This window comes from Camelus bactrianus, chromosome 35, assembly GCF_048773025.1.
Source record: "Camelus bactrianus isolate YW-2024 breed Bactrian camel chromosome 35, ASM4877302v1, whole genome shotgun sequence".
Taxonomy (NCBI): domain Eukaryota; kingdom Metazoa; phylum Chordata; class Mammalia; order Artiodactyla; family Camelidae; genus Camelus; species Camelus bactrianus.
Window position 1 is genome coordinate 8,194,551 of NC_133573.1, and position 25,658 is coordinate 8,220,208.

At 41.4% G+C, this 25,658-nt stretch overlaps 1 protein-coding gene across 11 annotated transcripts in view; it reads left to right on the plus strand.

The window, feature by feature from the left end:
* MKX (mohawk homeobox) overlaps positions 1-25,658 on the plus strand; it is a 63,622-nt gene that overhangs the window by 17,367 nt on the left and 20,597 nt on the right. The window lies entirely within an intron of this gene.

The window sequence follows — 25,658 nt, forward strand, 5'->3', positions numbered from 1 at the left end:
ATTGCTTTGTCGGTGCTATGAAATTGTATCCATTTTTTCCATCCTTTTTTTGTAAGAGAGTTGCTATCTCATGATACATTTCATTAAATATATAGAATCAAAAAGCCAGATTAAAGAAAGAGTTGGTGTATGGGAGAGTAATGTATCACTGAATTTCGTTTCGCTTGTTGAATTCTAGGAGGGAGAAAGAAGCCTGGTAGATTATACAGCAGTAATCCTAGCTGAAGATATTACTAGATCCGAGTAGATCTTTACATGTTTTCATTGGTTTTACGTAGACATTAAATATATATTTGTCTGTCATCTGCAGTCTCCCACATCGTACAAGAAATTTTTTTTAAAAGTTGTTCTCTTTCTCAGGGGCATTGTAGACTCTCAGCAACCACTGGTTAAAACCTTTCTGACAGTAGCATTTGTAATATTTGAATTGATCAGGACTGTTAAGGTTATTGCTTCTAAATACAATTAAGTAATACACTAGAAAATCTAGTCACTGGGTGTCATCCATTGAACGAAATTGTCATCTGAATTAAAATGACAGTCCCCTTCATCATGTTAGGTTCATGGATAGTAATTTTCAGGTATCTGATGGAGAGAATTCCCATTACAGACTGCCCTTCAGGTTGCTAGTCCTCGGGTGGGTCTGCTCTCTGAGGTGTCGCAATAAGGACTCCACCGTCACATCCCCCTGACTCCTGTCTACTGGGTGCGTATTTTCTCCGGATGGAACCAGCCGTGAAAGAGCCTTGTAGAGTGTGGAGCCTTTCCTAAGTTGGATTCAAGTTCAGTTTACCCTCCAAACCATGCCTATTAGATTTCCTTCCTCCCTGAAGGGGAGAGGAGACGTTCCTAAGGGGAAAGGCAGGCAGGTCCTGAGATGAAACTTGTGGGCTGCCCCCTCCGTGGCCACGCGAGGACAGGTTCCTGTACTGTTCTTCCCTTTTCGCATCTCACAGACGATCAACTTCTAGATGGCTAGTACGTTCTAGTGGTTAACTCTCTGAGCCCCACTGCTTTCCTGGTGTGTAATTCATAAATTTAATCTGCTCCGACAAGGCTGAATGTTTCAACTTTGTCCTGTTAAAGTGCCTGAAATCCCTCTTAATTATGCACATCTGGTAGAGCAAAAACCTTTTGGCAGATAGAACTCTTTTCTATGTTAGTGTGAATTAATCAGATTAGCTTCCCCTCCACGTGACTATCCCTGACGAAATGGAGATTTTGATGGAGAGGGAAAAGAAGTCATTTATTTGGTGCATGGGACTCTTTGAGGGGCAGAGTCCTTTTAGATGGCCTGCCACGGTTGGAGCAAAATGAGGGAAGTGGGGAAGAGACAAAGGAGGCAGTAGAAAGAAAGCCTGGGAGAATGACAAAGGCTCAACGCCACTTCCAAATATTCTTTTCTTGGCTAATGATAACCACCCACCCTCTGCCAGGGTCGGGGTGGGGTGGAGTGGAGATGGGTTTTTTTTCTCTCTCTTCCTGCACACGTGTGTTCTTTAGGGTTTCAGTTGGTATTATCAGTAGTAAAACTCAAGGACGCTCATGAGTTCAGTAAACCATTGGATTAGCTGGGGATTTAACCTTGATTTGTAGCATAGTTTATTTGGAGAAATGGGACTGTCTCCATCCCAAACTGCTGACTTCGCAGGACGCTTCTGGGACAAAGGCGTTCATGTGTGAAGTGCCCTTCCAAGCATTCGTACCGCATCGGATATGTTCTAGGCTCACTGGAGCCCTGGGTTCTGTGCTCAGCTCCTCATCAAAGAAACCATAGTTAAATGAAGCAGAAGAAAGACTTAAAGAACTTGTCAGATCTTTTTGAGCAGGAAATAGTCACTCGTAATTTATGTTACATCAATGTTAGGTGTTTGGGGGTAGCTTAAAGAAAGCCTCAGGGCAGTTGAGAGAAGGCTTTGTCAAGAGAAGGCTCAGTCCAGAGCCAGCTGCTGAGGATACTGTGTTTCTGGGTACAAGCTAGCCTTTCTTCGGAATTTTGTTGACCACTCAGTCGACTTTGGATACTTTCATCTTCTTTTATTTCCCTTTTTGTACTTGTCACTTCCTTGTTTTCAGTGAAAGAATTCAGTTTTGCTGTGTTGGATGATTCCAGACATTCTTTTCCTGGCCTGCAAATGACTGCTGATGTTCACCAGCAGACAATAATAAAACCTCCTCTCATCAGCCCAGTTCATGACATTTAAAGGATCCTTGAAAGGTTATCCAGTTTTTGGTCCTGTATCTTTACTGCAACAATACCTCTCCTATCAGACACCATTGGAAACGAGGTATTCCACCTAAGTGAAACTTCCAGATACAAATTTAAGGGGTGATTTACAAAATAGAGAATCTTCTATACTGCTGAGCTCACAATATGAAACACAGCATATGGGGTGTGCCTCAGCCCTGTCTCTTCTCTAAACTCCCTCCTCCCATTGCTTTTTGTATGCCAGTCCTCCCTTTCAAATTAGTAATTTTGGGGTTAACCACAATCCTAAACTTGCCTCTGACACCTCTGAGTGAAGAGCGATGTCTTTATGATTGCCTTTTAAAAACAGATCTTTCCTAATTACTTATTCCAAAGTGCTAACCTTTGAAATGAGATTTATAGAAATTCTGACCTTTAGGGAGTCGTGGGGTAGGATTATAAAATGTAAGCATGGTATTCTGGACACTGTAGATTATTAACTATTAGTGGTGATGGCGGCAGATCACAGTCATGTGGATTATTTCTGAAATGCAAAGTAGCTTGATTTTTGAAAGCAAATTTTCTTTATGGATTCACTTGCAAAATTTAAATGGAAGTATTCAAGTGTTCCGCTTACTGTTAAAAACAGATTCATGGCCGACAGACGTAGAAAAAGAGAACAAATATTGGCATAATCTGTGTGCTGGCTCCTGCAGGGGTTAGTTTTTCATTCACTTTTCTTTTGTTATTTGGTGTCCTGGGAGAGCCTTTGAAAAAGTCTATATTGGATACTGAGGCTTACAGCCCCATTCAGCAGCCTGGTTTACAAACAAATGGAAAATACACGGTAGCTTAGTTTAGAAGGTGTACACCATTTTTAGGGCTGTGTTTGATCCTGACATTTTTTGTCCTTTTACACTGTTTCCTCCGTGTGATACTTAATGATAGCAATTCTGTTTTCAAATTTGTGTGAATATAGACAGACTGTTTTCCAAAATGCAGCTGTATCCTCTCTCTTCTTCCGTGCTGATACTCACTGCCTTGTGTGTGTTAATAGCTCTCTGAGGCCCTGAAATGGTATTTTATTCATTTTTATAGTCCCCCTAGCTCTTAATTCAGTGTCTCATGTATTTGCTCCAGAACTGTTTCTTAAATGAATGAGTTAGTGTTTTCATGATTTAGTCTGTCTGCCTCTTAAATCATAAAAGACACTTTCATGTACATATGTATATGTTGATCTGTGTCTATGAGCAGGACAAGAGAAAGAAAATGGTCCTGAATCAGTTTAAATGGGTTTTTTCAAAAACGCAAAAAAAAAAAAAAAAAAAAAAAAAAAAGCTAAAACCAGAGGGAAAAAATTAAACAGAATGAATCTTAAAACTATGAGATGTTTAGGAGAGTCAACATAAAAACTTAGAAAGTATAAAATGAAACCAAACCGATTTTCAAGTAGAAAGAGTGACTTTCAGGAAAATGCAAGGATGATAAATGGAAAAGTTTAGCTGGTTTCAAGACAATCCACCGAAGAATAAAAAGTATAGCAGAAAGACAAATAAAAACAAAGGGAGCGTTTATGAATTTGACTTCACCAAGTAGTGATATCTATTGCCTGTCTATCTAGGACGTCACCTTATAGGTGAGATTTAGGAAGAAGAGCACAGATTTAGATCCAATGATTTAAACTCTTCTGCCCTGTTCACTCGGGGTTGACATGACCATTTTGGCTTTTTAAGAATGACTATTTTTGATGCTGTGATAGAATTGGAGAAATTCTATGCAGAAATTTTACATTTTCTCTCTCCTCTACGTGTAAGAGTATAGATCCCACACATTTTACCTATTTTCCTGTTAAAAACAAATTTATCAACATGAAATTATTGATTCTGCAGGGGTATCCCCTGTGTCATGACAGGACTGTCTCCTGGCAGTCAGTCCGTTGTAACTGACTTCCTGACGCTCTGTGCATTTCAGACTCACTGGACTGCTCAGCCGCACCTGGTGCAGTTTCACAGACGTGCTGGTTCATGACACTATATTTAAGACTATGTCAGTATTTCCATTAAGAGACTTTTTTCATTCCCTAGGGCTTCTAAATAAGTCATAAAAACTCAAGCCAAACTCAAAGCTGGCATAAAAGGGCCTTTTTTTCCCCATCTCCTATATATAAGGAATGTAAGTGCCTAGCTCCCACTAATTCTAAATTTAGTTAGGTTTGTAAACTCTTTACACACTGACAAGACCAGATAAGATCCGCTGACACCTCTCCAGCCTGGGACTGAAAAGGATGTCAAAAGGTTTTTACTGTCTGTGAAAATAACAAGACATTCTGTTTAATGAATATGGAAGTGGTTTCTTTTCTTTCTCTCCTTTTTGGTGAGTCGCAGCTAGTTTTTCCCCTTCTGCCTCCCTATTTTGTTTCTAAAATTAAACAGGTACTTTTCTATGTCAAAATTTGTCTTTGTTGATTTAACAGAATTTTTACTCGGAATAAATATGTGTTTTCTTCTAAGTCCAGAATTTGGGTACTTTCAAATTTTGGAAGCTTGTAGTCTTGTTTTCTATTAGAAATTATATGATTTACAATTGTGAGTTTTGAGGAAGCAAAATAATGATAGTAATAATTTTGTTCACTTTGTTCAATTTTTTTTTCATAACACTTGAATTTTCTCTTGGTTTTCAGTATAAATAAAGGATGGCATGTTTATATAGCAGCTGCATAATGAACCTTTTCCCCTCTTTGTTACCTAATTTCTCTTATTTTCATTATACTAAAGAGGGAAATCATCAAGGATTTTTATAAATCCAGCTGTGAACTTTTTAAAGGATCTTCCAGTTCAAACCCTTAATCTGCAAGTTAGGAGACTGCTTTGGACGCTGCCCCAGGCATTGAAATTGTTGGGTTTTTGAGTGGGAGTTGCTGGGTTGCTTGGAGATGTGAGCCTGATCGTACAGTAAGTCTGATGGCTTTTGGCAACCTCTGTACTTAATTGACTTTTATTGTAAAAATACTTGTTGTTAGTGTTGAACTTTTCAGCACTTAGGCTAAGTGTGTGCATTTTTTAAAAAAGTACCTTATTTGAATGGCTGCAGTGGAAAAGGTCTTCACACATGTTGGTAGATTGTAGGTTGTGATAGACATATGGTACCTAGGGATTATCCTGTGGTTACTAAGGGAAAGAGTCATGGTTTGGCGATCTCTACCAGTTGCTGTTGCTGGTCAGAAGTCTCTTGGTGTGTGTGTGTCTGTGTGTGTGCAGTGGTAGTAGTAGAACTGAGCGCAGTTGAGAAAACATCGTGGCTTTTGATAATGATCAGTGGAACAATCCCTCTGCCTTGAGTTACCCTGGAGGCCTTGAGTCATTACCTGAAAGTGATCTGAAAAAAGTCTGGGTGTTACTAACAACCCAACTGGAAAGTGCTTTGGGGAAGACATATCAGACTGAGCTTCAAGCAAAGACATCACTCATCAGCTTCTCACAATGTTGAGTCTTCCCAGTCAGAAAAGCGAATCAAGAACTGTTTTTCCCAGGCCAGTAGGACGCTGCAGGGCAAGATATGCTGAGATGCTTCGGGGTCAGATTCGCCGTAGGGCTTCCTTGGATCAGACACGTCACTAATTGCACCCAGACTGAATTGCAGTGTTGAGGTCACTGTGTTACAGATTTGGCAGCGCCGTAGCTGTGTGGCCAGATGGCACTGTGGATGCATGTGGTGTCTTCCACGATCACTAGACTGTGAACGGGGATGGAAACAGCCTCTTGCCCACTGATTCAGGGCTTTGATACAATGACCAAGATGGACATCTTTGACAGAAAGAATGTGTTCCCTTTTTTGTGCCATTATATAAAGCTATTTTGCCTTGAATCAGGCTTCATTTAAATGAAGAGAGTAACATTTTTTTAAGTAATTTTAAGAGGACTAGTTTGGTGAGATAAAATTAAAATGGAAAAATAACACAAATGAAAAGGAAACCTTTTAAAGTGCTGAAAGGTAGTCGGAGACAACCATTCGAAAAGTGGGATTTCCAAGAAACAGTTGCTCTTTAAGCTTTCACATAGTTGCCCATGTATTTGAAATTTAGGACTAACAGTCCCTCGACTGAGCCAGACTCAGGTTACGGTGCACAGAGCCCTCAGTATGGCAGAGACATTTCAAGTGAGAATGCCCTGTTCTGCCAAGACTGTCATTATGACACTGAAATGTACCCTTTGGCAGAGGGCCAAAGCGCAGAGTCGGTTGCTTCCAGTTTCTGCACTGATTTAGACAACAGATGCGTAAAAGGCAGAGTGGCATTCAGGATCGGATTGTCACATGGCTTCAGGGCAGGAGGATGGCTCTCTGGCAAGAGCAAGAATTCCTTAAATGCTACTGGGTCTTACATTTCTCAACGTAAAATCCCTGGCCAGGAGCTGCTTGGTGCCAAGTGCCTTTGCTGTGATGTCTTCGCCCAGCACAGGGCTAGAGGCTGCTTGAGAAGCCACCCCCGCCTTCCCGCGCCTGCAGCTGAGCGGAGGGTTATCGTTGTTTTTCGTTTTCTTTTCTCGTCTTGCTTGCGTTTAGTCTCGCTGTTTTTTTTTTTCCTCTTTTACTTCTCTTCTGAGCTGCTAAGTCTCTCCAGCTGGATGGAGAAGTTTTTTCACAACCTTGTCAGTAGTGCAACTGGTCTTGTTTTAGTTTTTACTGTGTCTCCTGGGTTCCTTTACTTTAGACCTTTTCAGAAATTCTGACACCAGTTCAGATTTACTCATGACCCATGGGGCCTCCAGTGTCTCTGACCTGTGTACTTTTTTTTTTCTTTCAGGAGTTTTTTTTTTTTTTTTTTTTTAATTTATACTTTTTTTCTTAAAATGTGCTTTAAAAAGTATAAACATAAATCATCTGGAATAGTCATTCTCAACTATCTTGAAAGGTGTTGGAGGACTATTTCATGGTTACTATGATTGAAGCAGTAAAATTTCAGTTTATAGTTACAATAACTTTCCTCTCATTAGGAAAATATAAAAAAGCACAACTTTATGATTTCATGACATATTACCAACCCCCAAATACCGTTCCTTGTCCCCACCCCCTAACACACTCGGTGAGATGCTACAGGAAGCCCAGAGAAGAGCCAGAAGGGCGGATGGTCTGCATGTGACCTCACTGTCTCAGGTGCTTTAATTAAAGTGATAGTATAAAGGTCTGGGTAGAGGCTCTGTGGAAGCGGGACAAGTTTAATGTATATTTTGACTCTAGTTAAATTTCTGCTGCTTCATCTGTGGTTTGGAAAATGACTTTACTGGGCCCAGATTTTCTCTCCAGCCTCCCTCCTTACCTGACCTGAAACTACCCACAAGTAGATTAAGCTGTGGGGAGATTTAATGTGGTAAGAGTAGAGAGCCTTGCCTTGGGAATCAGGAGCCCGGTACTCAGCCAGGACTGCTCTAAAGCAGGGACTTTATCAACCAGGGCCTTGGTTCTTTAGCCATAAAATGAGGGTTTATGACTGGATAATCCCTAAGTACCTTATCACCTCTGATAATCTGAGATTCTGTGAAATTTCTAGGGAGAGAAGGTAGCCCACAGTTTACTTAAAGTCCTAGTTAAATACAAGCCATGTTATCTCTAGAAGCTCTATTATCTCTTGGGCTCTGAGCAACAGGACAGGAACCTCTCAAAGGCGCATTAGGGGATGGCAGCAGTCAGCCCCCCTCTCCCCCCACCACCAGTGGCAGGTAAAGGGCCTGCCCAGGCAGGGTGCTGGGCTTTGAGGGTAGGTTAGGAGGCCAAGAAGGGAGAGGACACATGGTTAAATCTGCCACAGTGTTCGTCCTGCCTTGGGTCATTTTTAGGAAGACTATCCCAAGATTAAAAACGTTTGCGTATACATCTTCTTCTACTACTTTTATTGTTTAGTTGTCCACTCATACAATGTGCCTGAAGTGTTTTTGTAGACTGTTTGACGCTATGAACTGATTTTTTTCTCCCCATATCAACAGCCAGTTATCCCAAAACAACTTCCTGAGTGCTCCCACCTATCCTTACCAATTTGAAATGTCTCCTTTATTATAGACTAACTGCCTTTAAATGTGCATCTATTCCTAGACTCTGTGGTATTCCATTGAACTTGAAAGATATTCTTCTGTCAGCGGTGGCCCGTTTTCATGACTCGCTTTATTGAACGTGTCAGCATAGGGCAGGCTGCATGTGCTTTCACTTCTTTCGGTTCCATCTAGGCGCCTGCCTGTACTTTTCCAGTTGAATTTTGGAATAAATTTTACAAGTCCTTGTTTAAAAATTCCATTGGAAATTTATTTGGGTTTGCATTGAATTTACATACTAATTTGTGGATTATTTTTAGCCTTACTACATCAAGGCTTCCCACTTAGGAACACGGTTTAGTTCTCCATTTATTCAGATCACTTTTCATGGTATTTAGGAAGTTTTTGTCTTTTTCTTTACATAGGATTTGCATATTTCTCATTAAGTTAATTACTGGGCCTTTTATTTTGTTGTTCTTATTGTTTCTATTGCAGATGACTTGTCTGTTATGTTTTATAGTCGCCATCACTGATATATAGAAAATCTGTTGGATTTTGTATATTTTTCTTATATCCAGTTGGATGGTCAACGGACATACAAGCAAATAACCTTCAAATAGTAACAGTTTTAGGTGTTCTTCTCCTCCCTCTTTGCCCCTCCGTCCCTCCCTCTGCCACAGTCTTGCCCTCCACCTGTTTTGAGTTGTAGTTCTCTGCTTGAGTTTCCCCACCAACTTGGTGCCCGTATGCATTGCACTGACCAAGTTTTCCCAAACAATATTGAGTAATAACAGTGATGGCAGACATTAAAGGGAATTTTTCTTACATTTTACCATTAAGTATGATGTTCACAAAGTTTCTGGTATAACCACTTTATCAAGTTAAGGGATCCTCTTTCTTTCCCTAGATTATTTAATAAGAGGTTCCCCACCCCACCCCAATGCAAACACATAACTAAATAGGCTATTACATTTATCAAATGCTGTTCCCACAGTTTTTTGTTTTTTTTTTTTTAATGGAGATACTGGGGAATTGAAGCCAGGGCCTCGTGCATGCTAAGCATGTGCTCTACCATGGAGCTATACCCCTCTCCATTTCCACAATTTTTAAGAACATCATCATCTTGTCCTCTTTTTATCTGAATTTCCTTGTGTTTAACTGGCCTTACATTCTTGGGAAAAGTTCTATTCCATCACGCTATATCATTCTTCTTAAAAGATTTCTGGATCCATTTTATCAGCATTTTATTTAGTAATTTTATATGAAAAATCTCATGTGAGATTTGTCTGTAATTTTCTTTTTTCCTGATAATTATCCTTACACAATTTTGATGTTAAAGTTATGCCAGTCTTGTGGAATGACCTGGAAAGTATTGCATCTTCTTCTGCTCTGGAAAAGTTTAAGTGAAGTACAGATTAGTTCTTCCTGATACCTTAAGGTTTGAAAGAATTCACCTGTGAAATGACCTTGGCCCAGGATTTCCTGCTTCTCCCCTTTTCTGCTCACATTTTTCATCTTTCTCCTTTATTTTGTGAATAGTTTCCTCAACTTTTTCTTCCAGGTTACTAATTTAGTCTTCAACGTTGGCCCTTCCATCCTATCAATCCACCTTTCTATTTGCACTTTTAATTGTGGAATCTTGTTTTTATTTTCCAAGAACATCTTTTTTTTTCTTATCGCTCCTTCTTCATAGCAGCCATGACCCCTGTGGAGATCAGAAGTTACCTGAATCCCTGCTCTGCACATCTTAATGACCTTCATGCTAAGAGCCCTCTTTAGACAGCCTTCCTAATTCATTTAAAAAATATTTGCAGCAGCCGTGTCCTGGGGTCAGAGGACCCAGAGGCAGCTAATAGACTCAGGAAGGGAGCATGACCCAGCTCTTCCGTTGTCTATGTGACTGATAGCCTTCATGATTCCCCTCCCAGCCCACTTGCTCTCTGACTCAGAGCATCTTCTGTGCCCTGCTGGGAGCAGCCGGTCACACTCTGCCACGGTCTTGCCCTCCACCTGTTTTGAGTTGTGGTTCTCTGCTTGAGTTTCCCCACCAACTTGGTACCCATATGCATTTCATCTTCCATGAATTTCTCAACTCCTCTGATTTGGTGATGGTACCTTTTATTGTCTTCGAGGACTGCTTAGGCATTCATTTGGTTTTGAATTTACAGTCTGTGATTTTAATGGGATTTTGAGAGAGAAGTAAATAAAACGTATTCAGTGTACCATCCTAAACGGAACCCTGTGGTGTAGACTTCCAGTCAATGATTTCATCGTAAAAAATGTTTCCTTTGTTTCTGACCATTTTTACTGGGAATTTGCACACATGCAGAATTAGGCATAGATTCTGAATATCAAAGGAATGATAAATATAGTTATTGTCTGCAGAGTGGAACGTGGCAGCTCTCGGAAAATTCTTGATGGGTTTCAGGTACATAAATATGACCCGTTATGATGGGTAAGACTTTCCGAATTACGGTGCTTGAAATAAAGAGCTAAATATAATTTCGTTAAATAAAAAATGCCTGTCATTATAATACTATGATATAGTGGTACTTGGCAGTCATGTACCTAATAAATACTACACTTTTGAAATGTGATTGGAATCCAAATGGATACTGTTTGACTCTGTAGTGAAGGATGTGGCCGGACATGCTAGAACCAACTTTCTTTTTGTCCTTCCAGTGGAAAACTTAAGTTCTTTGTTTGAGTGAGCTCTGTCGGGAATTTTTAAGTAAAAACAAGGAGCTAAGAATTCCACTCCTTTTTGCCAATCTTTCCTTCAAGCAAAATTATCAGTTAATGAAGCACTGAATAATCATATGCTTCATACTGCTTTTTTTTTACCCTTTCATACTTGGATTACTTTAATAATTTTTAGCTAGTGCTACAAATGTATTTAATTAAAGTTATATGTCAAAATAAAATAATAGCATGGAAGGGAAAGGGTTATTCTGTTTCAAAAATACTATATTAACAAAGTACATATTAAAATTTGCATATTCAAGTTATTTTGAACATGTCAAAATATGTTCTTTCCTGTAATAGCTTTCTTTCCTTCCTTCTTTCTCTATTCCTCTCTCTCTTTCCCCTTTCTTCTTTCCTTCCTTCCTTCAGTCCCTTCCCATCCCTCCCTCCCTCCCTCTTTCTCTTTCTCTTTTTTAACAATAAAATTCATTGTCTTTGTTCAGGGCTCTGCTCTCCAGATTCTTCCCCGGTTTTTTTCAACTGTGGCTGAACTGAAAATATTTCACCGTATTTCTGTCTCTGGGTGGTGGTACACTGATCACAGAATGCTTTTCTATGAGTTTTCTTTCTTCCCTCAGGGATATGCTTGATTGTCCAGCTGTCAGCATGTGGAAACTGTGCTGATTAAACAGTAATGAATTTAAAATGGGCCACTGTTCCCAGTATCCTGTCTAGAGCAGCACCCTGTCTTCCCGGAGCACCTGACATTCCTGGAGTACCTGACATTCCTGGAGTCCTTTGCCTGGAGCACCTTGGCTATCATCCTGCCAAGCAGTATCTGTCATCCTCGGGGAGGAGGGGTTCTCTCTGGATTATGTAGCTAAGGCTTCACGTTCCTTGAAGCACTAGGACCGTTCTGAGGAGGATGAGGTCAGGAGCTTTACATCATCTCACTGGTTGATCTCGCCTCTCGGCAGCAGCATAACCAGCAAACGTCCCAGTATAGGTCTTAGCTAATCATTACAGCACATCCCTTCACAAGGCTTCTCCTGGAATGTAGGGTGTTGGAGGGTTTTCTCTTCCGAAGATCCTGTACACCCTCTGTTAGAGATGCTAAATAAGCAGCAACGATCCAAGCACTTATTTTAAGAAAATATTAAGTGAAGCCCCTGAAACTAAGACAGAGAAACGCCGGAAGGCTAGCTCGAGATCACGGCGCACCATTGCCAGGAATGGCAGCTTGTATGTCGCAGTCAGAAACGGAGGATCTTGTTTTATAATTAATTAACCACAGCAAAAGTGATGACTGTGGTTATAAATCAAAGAGTGGTTTCTGTGCCCATCTATTGGTTTTTTATGGCTGCATAACAGATCACCACAAACTTAGCAACATAAAACAGTAATAAATATTATTACAAATATCTTCTTGGGTCAGAGGTCGGCACGGCGTGGCTGGATGCTCTCCTTGGAGTCTCAGCAGGCTGACATCAAGGTGTGGATCACACTGGGTTCCTAGCTTCTTTAGGCTGTTGGCATAATTCATTTCCTTGTGGTTGTAGGACTGAGGTCCTCTCAGCTTCCAGAGGCTGCTGCATTCCTTCTGTCCCATCCCCTACATTTTCAAACCAGCAACAGTATGCTTGGTCCTTCTCAGGCTTGAATTTCCCTGCTTTACCCCTGTGGTCCCAATTAGGAAAAAGCTCTGTGTTTAAGGGGTTCACAGGACCACACTGAGCCCACACAGATAATCCAGGATAATCTCCCTTATTTAGTGTCAGCTGATAGGTAATCCTCGTTCCACCTACAAAGTCACTTTTAACACGTAACGTAACACAGTCACAGATGTGACACAAGGGGGGAAGTTACGGGGGCAAAGTGCTGCATATCCCAGCAGAGATCACATAGCAGGGGGATTTGGACGAGGTTTGCCTATTCAGCTTCAAATGTTTAGCCTCTAGGCATCATCGTTAGTGTGATCTGTTAATTATAAAGTTTAAAAAACATACTGCTGTAAATGCTTCGAGTATGGATAATCTATAAACTGAGTGATCAAATCTTGCCTAAGTAAATCAGTTGAAATTTACATAATTATTTACATACGAGCACAGAAAACACACATATGTATTCTCTTTATACAGTTGGTGAGTCTTGCTTCCCTGAAGGGTACATACTTTTAATCTCATAACAGGAGGCGGGCATCTTAACGTGCAGGCAGGCATGAGGCAAGCGACAGTGTATTTCTAGGGGAGGTGACTAGATAGTTCCTGTGGTCTGAGAACGTTTCCTGTTCCTGCACCTGCTCACTACAGCTGCTGTGTTTTGAGCACTTACTGTGCGCTACCCACCCTGCGTTATTTTGCTTACTCCCCACAATAGGTCTGTGGCATCTGTGTTAAGATCCTTGTTTTGAGGAGAGAACACCACTAAAAGCATGGAATTTGCCCACATGCACTGGGATGTTGCCGAGCCAGGATTCAGACTCAGATCCATTTGACTTGAAGACTTTGCTCTTGCCCACTGTCTCTTTCTTTCTTCCAGACTTGGGGACAGTTACAGAGACGGTGGCTTATCTTTGAGAGATCTTCCACTGCTTTTGTTCTAAGGCTTCTCCCCCAGCCAACTGGCCTCCTTTTTACCTCCCTCCCAGTGAGCCTGCATCCTTCTGCTGGACTCCCGCCCCGTGCACCACGCAGACACTCTGTCTGCCCCTCCAAGGGTAGTGGTTATCCATGTCTCCAGCAAACATGGCAGGCCCTTATCTCAGGACGGCCAATATCTGTGAGGCGATGAGAAGAGTGCGGACAAAATAGCTCACATGCGGGCTCAGCAGTGACCATGGTGATAATAGCTGGTGATGCTTGAGCGCGCGTCGAGTGCCGGGCGCCAGGCCCTTGATGTGTATTTGCTGACTTCATCCTCATAACCACCTCCTGAGGCCGGTACCATTATTATCCTCGTTTCCCCACAGGGCATTCTGAGAGCAGAAGGTGTAAGTCACCGAGTGATCAAATGTGGGAGAGGGTTTTAAGGAGCCTCCTTGGCTCCTCTGGACCCTCCTCATCCCTTCCCCATTCCAGAAGAGTAGAACCCGCCATGGGGCTCCTTCAGCTTTGATCACAACATCCAGTCCAGAATTTACTTCATCTCCTCCTTTGTCTCACTGCAGATCCTTTCTCTCGGGGTCTGAGGGTGGTGCTGCTCAGATGGAGCCTTCTCTGTAGGACAGGCAGTGTCACTCCAGCCCTAGACTCAACCCCAGGAAGGAGCATAGAGCATCTCTGTAGAGAGGAGAGAGGATCCAGGGACACAAGAGTGGCCAGAGGGAGACATGCACCTGCCTGAAGCCATCTTCCTCCAGAGTCCAAATACATGGTGAAAGGAGACAAAACAATCACCCAGAACAAGGGTGATGGGGTTGGCGGAGCTGTTCCTTTGGAAGGGGCAGCAAATCGCTGAGAAAACAAGCAGACTGCAGTCAGAGTCCTTCCTGTGGCATCCTGAGCGGTCCCAGAGTGCTGGGGGTGGGAGGGGAGGCGGCCCCTGCCCGGGGCCCCGGGGGCGGGACGTTTACTTGCCTCTCCTGCTGGTGCACTTGGCTTAAAGCTTCTGTTTTAGTCACTCTGTATAAATCCACAGCCTATAATAAAGTTGTGCCTTGAATTTTAAAATAGACACATTCTAAAAACATTAGATTTAAATTGAATCAAGTTTTAAAGACAGCGCAGACACTGGGTATTTTAAAACAATCCTGCAGCGAATCCTTCTGTTGTAGGAACAACATGACTCAACTTCTGTGTTTCATAAATTTAGCTTCTACTGGGTTTTTCTTAAATTTAAGGTTAAACACCACCATCAGCTGCCTTTTATTAGATCTGTCACTGTGTCAGCAGTAGTGCCTGTTAAAATATTGTATCCTGGTCATAAAGTATAACTGAAATCACTGGAAAATATAATACCGAGTAGATGAACGGTGACTATCATAGTTTGAAAACCACAAGAATGTGGCCTTTATGTGTGAGTGTGTGCTCTGTTTTTGATCTTCCTACGTTAATAAGGATTGTTACTTTAGGAGATTTAATTTTTTTTTTCTAAATTTCAAATGCTTTCTCCAAAATTGGGACTCAATAGCATTCCTTAAAAAAAAAAAATCACTTTTACTCTATAATTAAAGCCAAAGTTTTCTTTTAATTTTAAAAGCTTGTCCTTGAACTAAAATAACATGGAACATTTTAAAACATGGCTCCAAGCTGCTGTAGATACATTTTATTTAAACCACAGAGACTGCAGTTAGATTTCCCAGTGCCAGACAGACTACAAATTATAACTGTAGCAGAGTGACTTGAATTTCTGGATGTTGTAGTACCAGCAAGGCTGGTTGTTTTTTTGGAGCTGTTCCTTCTCCTGGGCTCTGCTCAAGAATGACTTAATCCCTATGTAAGATCAAATGTCACGCCCGTTGCCATGCACAGAAAAAAAAGCGAGCGAAGCTCCCTTTGCTCTTGTGCAGATTTGATGTGCGCCTCCAGAACGAGGCAGTAGGTAGGAAGAGTTACCAAACAGAAGCTGTAAAGTGAGGCTGGAACACAGTGAAACTCCCAGAGTTAGATGAACGATAAAAATATCCTTTAAAGCCGAATGCCATGATTTATCATGGCAAGAAAAGGAGATAATATCCATGATTGAATGGTAAAAATATTTTCACTAAGGTCATTTTTGTACTGACTATTCTGGTATTCGGTTAGCCAATCTAATGCCAGATGAGATCTAATAATAGTGTGTTGCTCTGTATGCTGTAGAAAAGTGCGTGAACATCTGTCATTTTGTTGGATCCTCATTGCAGCTCTAGGGGTTGAGAGTGAGGGTAATTATTCCCGCTTTCTCGCGGGGTGGGCGGGGGTGACCTGCCGCTTAGTGGCGGAGCCAGAAAGAGAAGTTGAGTCTCTCGGCTTCTCATAGACTTCTTTCCATTTGACTTTACGGTGTTTTCCATCCTGGTTAAGTGCACTCAGAAGTTTTTTTTTTAAAATCACTTACGGAGTAGGCCTCTCCAAAACAGTGATTCCTAACTTATTTGGAGCCGTTCCTCCTTTTGTGCATGGTCCACTTTGAAAATTGGACAGAAAGCTTTGGCTCCTTCTCCAGAGAAACACACATGCCCTGGCCCCACCCCGCACTTCTGTGTAGCCCAGACAGCAGCAGGTGTGACCCCGATCCTTTAGATCTAAATAGGATTCTCTTGGACACTATTTGCGAGGTGGAAGATCAGACCCTTCTGAAGATTTCTGAGACTGCCTGAGGGTTTTGTCTTCAAAGCACGTTGGGAACGTGTATCTTCCAAAGTGTGTTCAGTTTATAGGCCGCATTGCCATCCCACACAGTCATCCCTGTTCTGATTATCATTGGTTCAGGCAGGCAACATACATCCTTCCTCAGATGTCAGATCCCCCAACTCTCAGAAATTGTATGCGTATGCTGGAAAATTTGGAGGGGATGAAGGAGAGCCTTACATCACTGCAGTTTGCATGGCGCATACAGAGCACTGCTCTTCCTTGTTCTTAAGGGTTCCTCAGCCCATCTCGCAGGAGACTCTTCCCTGCTTGCTCTGTCCCACGTGGTCCCCAGCTGTACAGCATCACCCTCGCTCTGTGCATCCCCCTTCCATCCCTTCCTGCTTACCAGCTAATTCCCCAGTTGCTCCAGAATCTCCACATTCCTTCCATGCAGGGGAGTGTAATCTGGCTCTCTCCAGCTTCAGCTCCCAAACTGTCCCGGGCCTGTGTCGTGTGCTCAACCCCCCACCCCCATCCCAAGATACTAAGCCAACCTAAAGCAAATCTAACTTTCACCTTCCTTATAAGACATTTGTGATAATAAATGCCAGTTTGTTTTCTTCATTACACCTGTTAATAATTTTACGGGGTTTCAGAGATTCCCAAAAACCCCTCTAGGTTTGGAACCCCATTTGGAGATAGCTCTGAGGTTTCTGGTCTTCTTGGGGCTGTGTGGGTTTAGGACTCTCTTGAGGTTTCTCTCTAGGGGCAGAGTTGGTGATTAGGCACCAAGCACACCCGTGACCTTTGCAGGGTCATGTCTAGGTCAGGATGGTGGATGTGGAGGTCACCTCTGGGCTCTGGAGCCTGTGCTGGTGGACTTGCTCATTCCTTTCTGCTGGCCAGGCTAGAAACTGAGAGTGGTATCGAAGCTTCTGAGAAAAAAGAAAACAAATCGATTAATCCAGCAAAACGACTTTGGCTCGTGCTTATGTTCTTTATAGAGAAAATGGGGCATGTATTATTAGGAGAAGTGAAAAACATGGTGTAGGAACAGAAATGACATCAAATGGTATAAAAAAGTGGATAGTGGTTTTAGGAAAGGAGCCTTTTAGTGAATTTCTTTCATTTGATTTAAATATGAAACCATGTTATTCCAAGAGATGCATCCTTTTCCCCAGTGCTGGAGCTCCCTCCTTGGTGATGGTCTGTGATTTTAGGGCACTGCTGCTCGAGGTCCCGCTCTACTTCCAGGGCAGTTCTAGCCTGTATAGTGTCGTTCTTATACCTGTGATTGGGCACTTCCCGAAAATGTTCATCCTGCTTGAAAGCACGGATATGATTGGGCTAGAATTCATCACATTTCTGAATCACATTCAGTCCCATGATGTGACTTGGAAATATCACTGGTGAACACAGATGTTAAGAAACTGACAGAGGTATCGAGTTAGGGATAGACCAGAAATGTCATTGCACCCACTGCAATTCTGAGATCGTGCTGAAGAGGTAGGAATCCTAAAACTGAAAACTGAGCCCTGTCCGTGCTTCCCTCCACACTGGGATGCCTTGTGCCATCCCTCGTGCCTTGGCTCACTCTCTGATCAGTTGTAGGAAGGCCAGGAGGGTGCAGGGTCAGAATATTACATCCAAGGAGTTACTGTCTTGTCTAACCAGCTTACCACAATCCAACTGGTCTCTGTAAGTCCTTCCTGCCTTCAAAAAAGACTTAATCAGGGTCAAAAGGCACTTGGCCTCTTTATTTTAACCACTGACCATTTAAATTTGGGTACTTGAGACAATTTATACATAAATTTCTTTCCTAGGAAGGGAGGACTGTCTATTTGACGATGTATCCAATGAATCTATTTTGGTAAAGAGTTAGAGAATCTGATTTTAAGAGAGAATAATCCAGAACAGAGAAAGTGTAGATACGATTACATGCCAGGTATAAGAAATAATAATGTCAGACACAGAACAATAAAAGAAGCAATGAGTAATAGGAAAGAAAATCTAGAGAGGAAAGAGCCAAAAAACTTCATAGGGATATAGGGGAAAGGACATTTGAATCAGGTTGATTGGACTGAAAAGGAGAGACCCAGAGGAAGAAGAGAAAATCAGAATGTCACAGGGAAGTGACTGACTTCTGGATAAGGCTCTGTGTGCTAAGGGTGAGGGAACCCTGAAATACCCGGAGTTGTGGTGAGTTAGGCCTGAGTGGGCTCTGGAAGGAATTTGTGGCTTCCACACTGAGCAGTGCTGGTGAGTCTTTAATCTAGTGTTCTTTGTTTGTTGAGTCCTGTGGGACGTCTCATCCAGTCTTCTCCCAGGGGCCCATGAACAAGATAAGAAGGTACATTAAAGAAAAGCAGAAAGCGTATTGAAGTGTGTTGCAGCAACACCGAGGGGTATTTCCTTCTCCTGCTAATTCAGAGACTAAAGATAAACCGGTTCAAGGGGAGGCTGGTCATTGTGACCAATTAGTAGCGAGTCCAGAATAAGAGGTTCCTTTAAGCCAGAGATGAAGGGCAGGAAGCAAAATACATGGTCACAAATCAAGCCCTAACTTACCATCTCCGACTTTTTCATTGTAGGACAATTCTAGGCACCCCTGCTTTCCCAGGAGTGCTGCAGAAAACTGTGAGCATTTCTGTACTTTTGAAGACTTCTCAGAATTCACTTGGTCACTGTGAGATTTAAGGGGTGGTGCCGGTGTCCCTCTGCCTAGAGTCACTTAGGACAGTGCTGTCTGACACGGTGGCCACACGAGGCTGTGGACGCTTAAACCGTGACTAGCCCAAAGTGAACCGTGGCTAAATGTCTGGGGAGAGAACACATGGGAAACACCTCACTGATCACTTTTATATCGAGTCCATGTTGAAATGACAGTATTTGGATGTATCGAGTTAAAGAAAATAGTTTATTCAAGTAATGTTCTCTTCTCCTTTTTACTTTTTGAAGCATGTCTAGTAGAAAATTTTAAACTGCTTATGTGGTCTGCCTGGGTGTCCCACATCGTAATTCTGTTGGACAGCAGCGCCTTCGTGGTGGTAGCAGGAGGCAGGAGGGTGAAAGGGCGCCTCATTGCAGCCCGAGGATGTGGCGTTGGCCTTAAGGAGACCCCGCTGTCTTCAGGGACATTCATGCATTTGGTCTGGAGCCACATGCCTGTGTCATTCACCTTTGTTCTGTCACAGTTACCAGGCTTCCCAGAAATCAGCATGAAATAAAAGAACTCATTTGCTGCCCTCATTAGAGCGTGAGTTCCCTGCAGTACAGATCCCATCTCATTCATCCCCAGCTCCCGGCATATCTGGTGTATAGTTGATTTTGTGTGTGTGTTAAAGGGATCCGGAAATGGCATACCTGAATGGGGCGTAAGGAAAATACAGGTTCTCTGCTCAGGTATTGATCCAAGGCCTTGTGATGGTCAGCGAACTAAATCAGGGGGAAAAGTGTGTGAAGTTGGAAGCAGAGATCTTCCTGCAACAGGTATTAAATATGTCACAGTAGACACCAGTGTCCCTCTTAACACCCGCATGTCTTCCGGTTGGTTGCTATACATGCCGTACCAGCTGTTAAATTCATTAATATTCTCTCGTTGGAAGTATTTCTTAAGTTGCAAAAAAACATTTTCTTTATCTCAGTGAAAAGTGGTAATAGTTTCCCTCTTCAGGGACAGAATGTAGGAAAACATTATTTAGAAAATTTATAAAGGCTGGCATCATCCACTCTCCCATTTTTTTTAAGGATACAATGTTGCCCTTGGTTTAACTTGCTCGTTTCTGATAGAAGAATACAGAGGCCAGTTTAATTTAATGTTACATGTCTGACATAAGTCACTGTGCTTTCAAACAATTTTTTAAAAAATAGAATATAAGCTTTCATTTAGAAAACGTGGTTTAAAAACATATATATGAATTTCCCTTGAAAATACTAGTGGATTAACTAGAAGAATATTTAGGGCAGGGCAGGAAGAAAGTTCTATTTTCTTTTCTTTCTTTTTTTTTTTTGGAAATACAAAATTCATTAAGTTAGTTTTGCAGATATAGCCCATATTTAATGCCAGCGGTTACCAAATGCTGTGGCAAGTGATTGTCAGAGAGGGCAGGGAGATGGTGGCGTGGAAGCGGGGAGGATGAGCCTCGAGATGGCTGAATTTTTGTTTCTTTTACGTCTCTTCATGCTGGCTGGGTCCGCATCTTCATGTTGCCTCCTGACCCTCAGGGCCTCAGCCTTCCGCATCCTTGTCCTGCCTTCTTTAAGAAACACCTCTCCTCCCTTCTTCTTCCTTGGTGACCTCACCCAGGGCCAGCTGCACACTCGGTCCAGCAGCACAGCCTGCTTCAAGTTAATGCTTCCATTTTCGCTTCTTTTAAAATCAAAAGAAAAACTAGCATAATACTGACGAATGTATAATAGGGATTTTTTGCAGGGGGCTGGGGGAAGAAAGAGTCCGTAAAGGCAGAAGTCCCTTAAGTCCCTAGAGTCCACAAAGTCATCGTGCAGCCCTGAGCCCACCCCTTATCTCACCGGGGCCTTGCTTCCTGATGGGACTGCTGTTATGTGATCGGACAGTTTAGCATCCTGATAACATGACGTGTTCTCATGTGATAAATTCCTCTCTCTCCATCAGTTAGTCAGTCTGTTAACAAATATAATTATTGAGAATCCTTTCTACTATATATTGGAGGGAAAACAGTGAACATGACAGATAGCATATTGTGGAAGACAAGCATTGAACAAAGAAGTGTGCCAAAAGCTACAAAGAAATACAGGATACTGTATAATATATAATATATAACATATCATATTTAGCTTTTAACATGTTCTTACACAGAATCTTTATATGTTTAAGATCAAACATGAATGTAACTTCTTACTTTCTCCCATTTTTATATAAAAGGTAAACTATTCAACTCAACAACAACAACAAAAAAACAAACAGCTCGATTAAAAAATGGAAAAAAGATTGATTAGACATTTTGCCAGAGAAGATATACTAATGGTCAATAAGCACATGAAAAGATATTCAACATTACTAATCATTAAGGGAATGCAAATCAAAACCACAGTGAGTTACCACGCCACACCGATTAAGATGGCTTTTGTCAAAAAACAGAAATTAACAAGTGTTGGTGAGGATGTGGAAAAACTGGAACACTTATGCACTGCTGGTGGGAATGTAAAATAATGCAGCTGCTATTGCATTTGACATTAAGCACTTTGGTGGCTCCTCAAAAAATTAAAAAGAATTACCATATGATCCAGCAAATCCACTTCTGGGTGGATACCCCCAAAGAACTGAGAACAGGGGCTCAGACGGAGATTTGTACACCCACGTTCACAGCAGCAGCATTCGCAACAGCCAGAAGGTGGAAGCAGCCCAAGTGTCTGTTGACAGATGAATAGACAAACAAAATGTGGTGTATACACATAGTGGAATATCAATCAGCCTTCAAACGGGAGGAAATTCTGACACATACTCCAAAAGGGATGAACCTTGAAGATACTATTCTAAGTGAAGAAAACCAGTTGCAAAATTCCATTTTTTCCTGTGTGTGTATTTTCAGATTCTTTTTCCTATTGACTCTTGTTGATAATGTTTTTTGTTTGCTTTTGTTTTGTTTTGCTTTGTTTTAATGGAGGTACTGGGGATTGAACCCAGGACCTCGTGCCTGCTAATAAGCATGTGCTCTACTGCTGAGCTATACTCTCCCCCCTATTTTTTATTTTTTCAATTGAAGTGTAGTTGATTTACAGTGTTTCAGGTGTACAGCAAAGTGATTCAGTTATACATACATATCTATATACTCTTCCAGATTCTTTTCCATTAGAGATTATTATAAGATACTAATATAGTTCCCTGTGCTCTGCAGTAGGTCCTGGTTGTCTATTTTATACATAGTAGAATCTGCTAATCCCAAACTCCTAATTTATCCCTCCCTCCCTTTTGCCTTTGGTAACCGTAAATTTGTTTTCTACGTCTGGGAGTCTATTTGTTTTATAAATAAGTTCATTTGTATCATGTTCTTAGATTCCTCATATAAGTGATATCATATGATATTTGTTTTTCTCTAATTTGCTTCACTTAGTATGATGATCTCTAGGTCCACCCAGGTTGCTGCCTATAATGATCTTTTACTAATCTGAAAAGCACTTTTGGAGTAGGGAAGTAAGCCTGTGAGATTTGTGAGTAACAAATATTTTGTCCCAGTGACTTATATATGCTTTGATTAATGTTTTGGTTTCTCCCTATATATGTAGCCTTTGAAAAAATATAATTACATTTATCCATCTTCCTTTGTATGGCTGCTTGACTTTTAGTGATAGAAGTTCCTCACTTTAAAACCTTTAAAGGGAGTGTCCCAAGTTTTCTTCTAGTATCTCTGTGGGTCTCAAGTCACATCTTAAATCTTTAATGTAGTTGGAATACATCTTAGTTCGAGATATGACATACTATTCTGTGAAGAAAATGCCCAGTTTTATTATTTCCATAGAGCTACCCAGTTATTCTAATACCATTTATTGATCAGTCTGTCTTTCTTCTCCTTCCCTGGTTGGAAAAACTACATTTTAAATTGAGTCTATCTTATCTTTCTAGTCTCCTCTATTGATTGACTTATTTTTGTTTTTACTCATGCTGCGATCCCAGACTGTTTTAATTATTGATGCTTTAGGATATGTTTAAATTCTCCACTTACTCTCCCTCGTTCTTCTTCTTTTTCCATGGTTTTTCTAGCTGTTGTTGCTTGTTGCTTTTTCTATATTAACTTAGAATCAACTTGTCTCCCCAGAAAAAAAATTGTTAGTTTTATTGGGATTGTGCTACATTTATGAATTAATTATAGGAAATTGATATTTTTTAGGATGCAGAATCATCTTATCCAAAAACTTGGTATGTCTGTTCATGTCTTTTGTGGCCTTTAGTCGTGTTTAAAATGTTCCAAATAGGTCTTGAACATTTTTTGTTAAATTTAGTCCTAGGCATGTTACCTTTTTGTTGTTTTGCCATTCTAATTAGGGTTCTTTATTCCATCACTTTTTTTTAACTTTTTTTTTTTTTTTTTTGGTAGGGGAAAGCCATTCATTTCTGTATGTTAATACTGTACTCTGCTACCACCATGAATTTTCTTACCGTTTTTGGTAGTTTTTCAGATGACTTTCTTGTGTTTTGCAGTAATACAATTTATTATTTTCCAGCAGTAATAGTTGTACCTCCTTTCTGAAGCTTTTGCCATGGATTTTTTTTTCTCTGTCTTATTGCATTGGATTGTACCTCCAGTGCTGTGTTACATAATGGCAACAGTAGCACACATTCTTTTCTTGTTTCTGACTGACCTTCGGGGCAACATTCCAGTGCCTTCCGTTTACTTGTGGTGCTGGCTTTTAGGCATCAGTCAGTACCTTCACATTATAGTTTTAGACTTTAAAGATCTGGGTTCAGATTTTCTTCTCTATCACTAAGAAACATCAGGTAAGTCATCTAATGCCTCTGATTTATTTTGTTATATATAAAATGAGGGAAAGACCCAAAAAATCCCAACCTCACAAAGCTGTTGATACTAACTGAAAGCACTTAATGAGCTGTGTGTATAATTGTCCCTTGTTTTCCCTCTTTTATTCTGTACAGAATGCTTCCCTCCAGAGCTGTTTTAAGAGTTGTAAAACTGGATTTTCCTTTGTGGCTCTGAGCTGTTTTGTCATTCCATTCACAACACAGTTCCTACATATAGTCCAAGGTTGGAAAGAAAAAGGGCTTTCCGAATGATGAGCAAATTCCTTTGTTGACATTTAACCAAAATGTATTCCAAACCTGAAGCTTTTTGGAAGGCTAAGAAAATGTTGGTCACCTTCTTGTAAAAAAGTGAAATAAAAAATGTTTATGTACCTCAGCACTTCCTGACTGAGCTGGAAGTGAGTGCACTGAGCTGGTGTTATTTTGTGGTGTTTCAGTTCTGGGAAAAATGAAACCAGAAAATATAGGAAATTTTTCAAGAGTTTTGGTTGTGAAAGCTTTCCTTTTTTTTTTTTTTCCCTCCCCTACTTTGGTTAACATGGAGAGGGCCATGTAAATTTGATTCAACTGCGAATCTTCTGCGGACTAATTCCAGCCGGTGATCCGTAACGAAACTTTGCTTCTGTGTGAAATGCTGTGTTTTAGAGAATGAATTGCGTGTCTGGAGATACCAATGGCTGATATTCCTGTCTCAGTCATAACACTGCCTCCTGTTGCCTTGGCTAACCCTGCAGTAACTGGTGTGTGGAGGACTTTTGTATTCCTTTTTTAAAAAGTGAGCTTTCGTAGTTAGTTTCTGTGTAGAGTTATGTCTTGGTCCAATCTGATAAGATTTTCAAGTTTACTTTTCCTTCATAAGAAACCACCCACAAATAGCTCTGTCCGTTAAAGGGTTTTCCTTCCTTGAAGTTTGACGTATCAGCTGCCCCTTCCCTCCATACTTGGAAAGTGACATGAGGGGTCCTTTGTGTGCACCTCGTGTTTTCTGACACCACCTACCTCCCTGTCTTAGACAGCCCTCCCAGGGCCTGGGTATCAAGCTGGGAAAGTGGTTTTTTCAAGCAGCAGCAGCAGCAGCCTTCCTCTCTTGGCTTGCTGTTACCTCTGTGGCTTTGGAGATGCCTCTGGCTCTGTCCTGTGGCTGGGGTTCAGAAGACAGTTCCGTCCTCCCTCATTTTCCTGGATTCGGTTCTCTGACTCCACGTCGAGTCTGAGGAATCTGCCCTTTATGGAATGATTGTGGATGCAGTTTTGCAGTAAAAGCGAATGAGGCTTTAATGCATTCACTCGCAAAGATGAGTCTGAAGACACTGTCATCTCCGGCACGTGTTCTGGGTTTTGTCAGCTGACCTTTAATGGCATACATGTTTGAAAACATATTCCTTCTTTTGCTTAGATACGTATAATCATCTGTTGTGAATCTCAAAGCCAAAGCATCATGAGAGAAAACAATGAGGGAATGTGCCACAAGGCACATCAATGGATTCAGCCCTTTCGAGGGAAAAGCTTTCGGGAACCCTAGCTTATTACACATTTGAGTGGCAGCTACTCCCCCAGTAGCAGTATCCTCGTTTACATTGCTTCACTTTACAGAGTGCTTATCAAAGCAAATGCAGTCCGCTAAAATAAAAGCCAACATAGAGAGCATTAAATAAATCACTCAGAAACGAACCCTGTTACAGTCACAGCCTGAACGGCCAGAGGGAGCTGTAACAGCAGAGCATCCGTGGCCCCCTTAACCCACGTCACCAACTCCAAATAAAGGGCTCCCTCCTTGAGTTAATTCAAAAATAAGACAGGAGTTAGGGAGGAATGTACATTCATTTCAGTGGGGGAAATCACTTCATAATTGTGTAAAGTAAAATGAACCACCTAGAAAATGATGGCATGTGTCCAGTTTATCATTTTTCTCATTAGATAAATGCCAGAAGACAGAGACCATCTCCCCCTTGTTCACTACTGTCCTGCCAGCTGTTAGC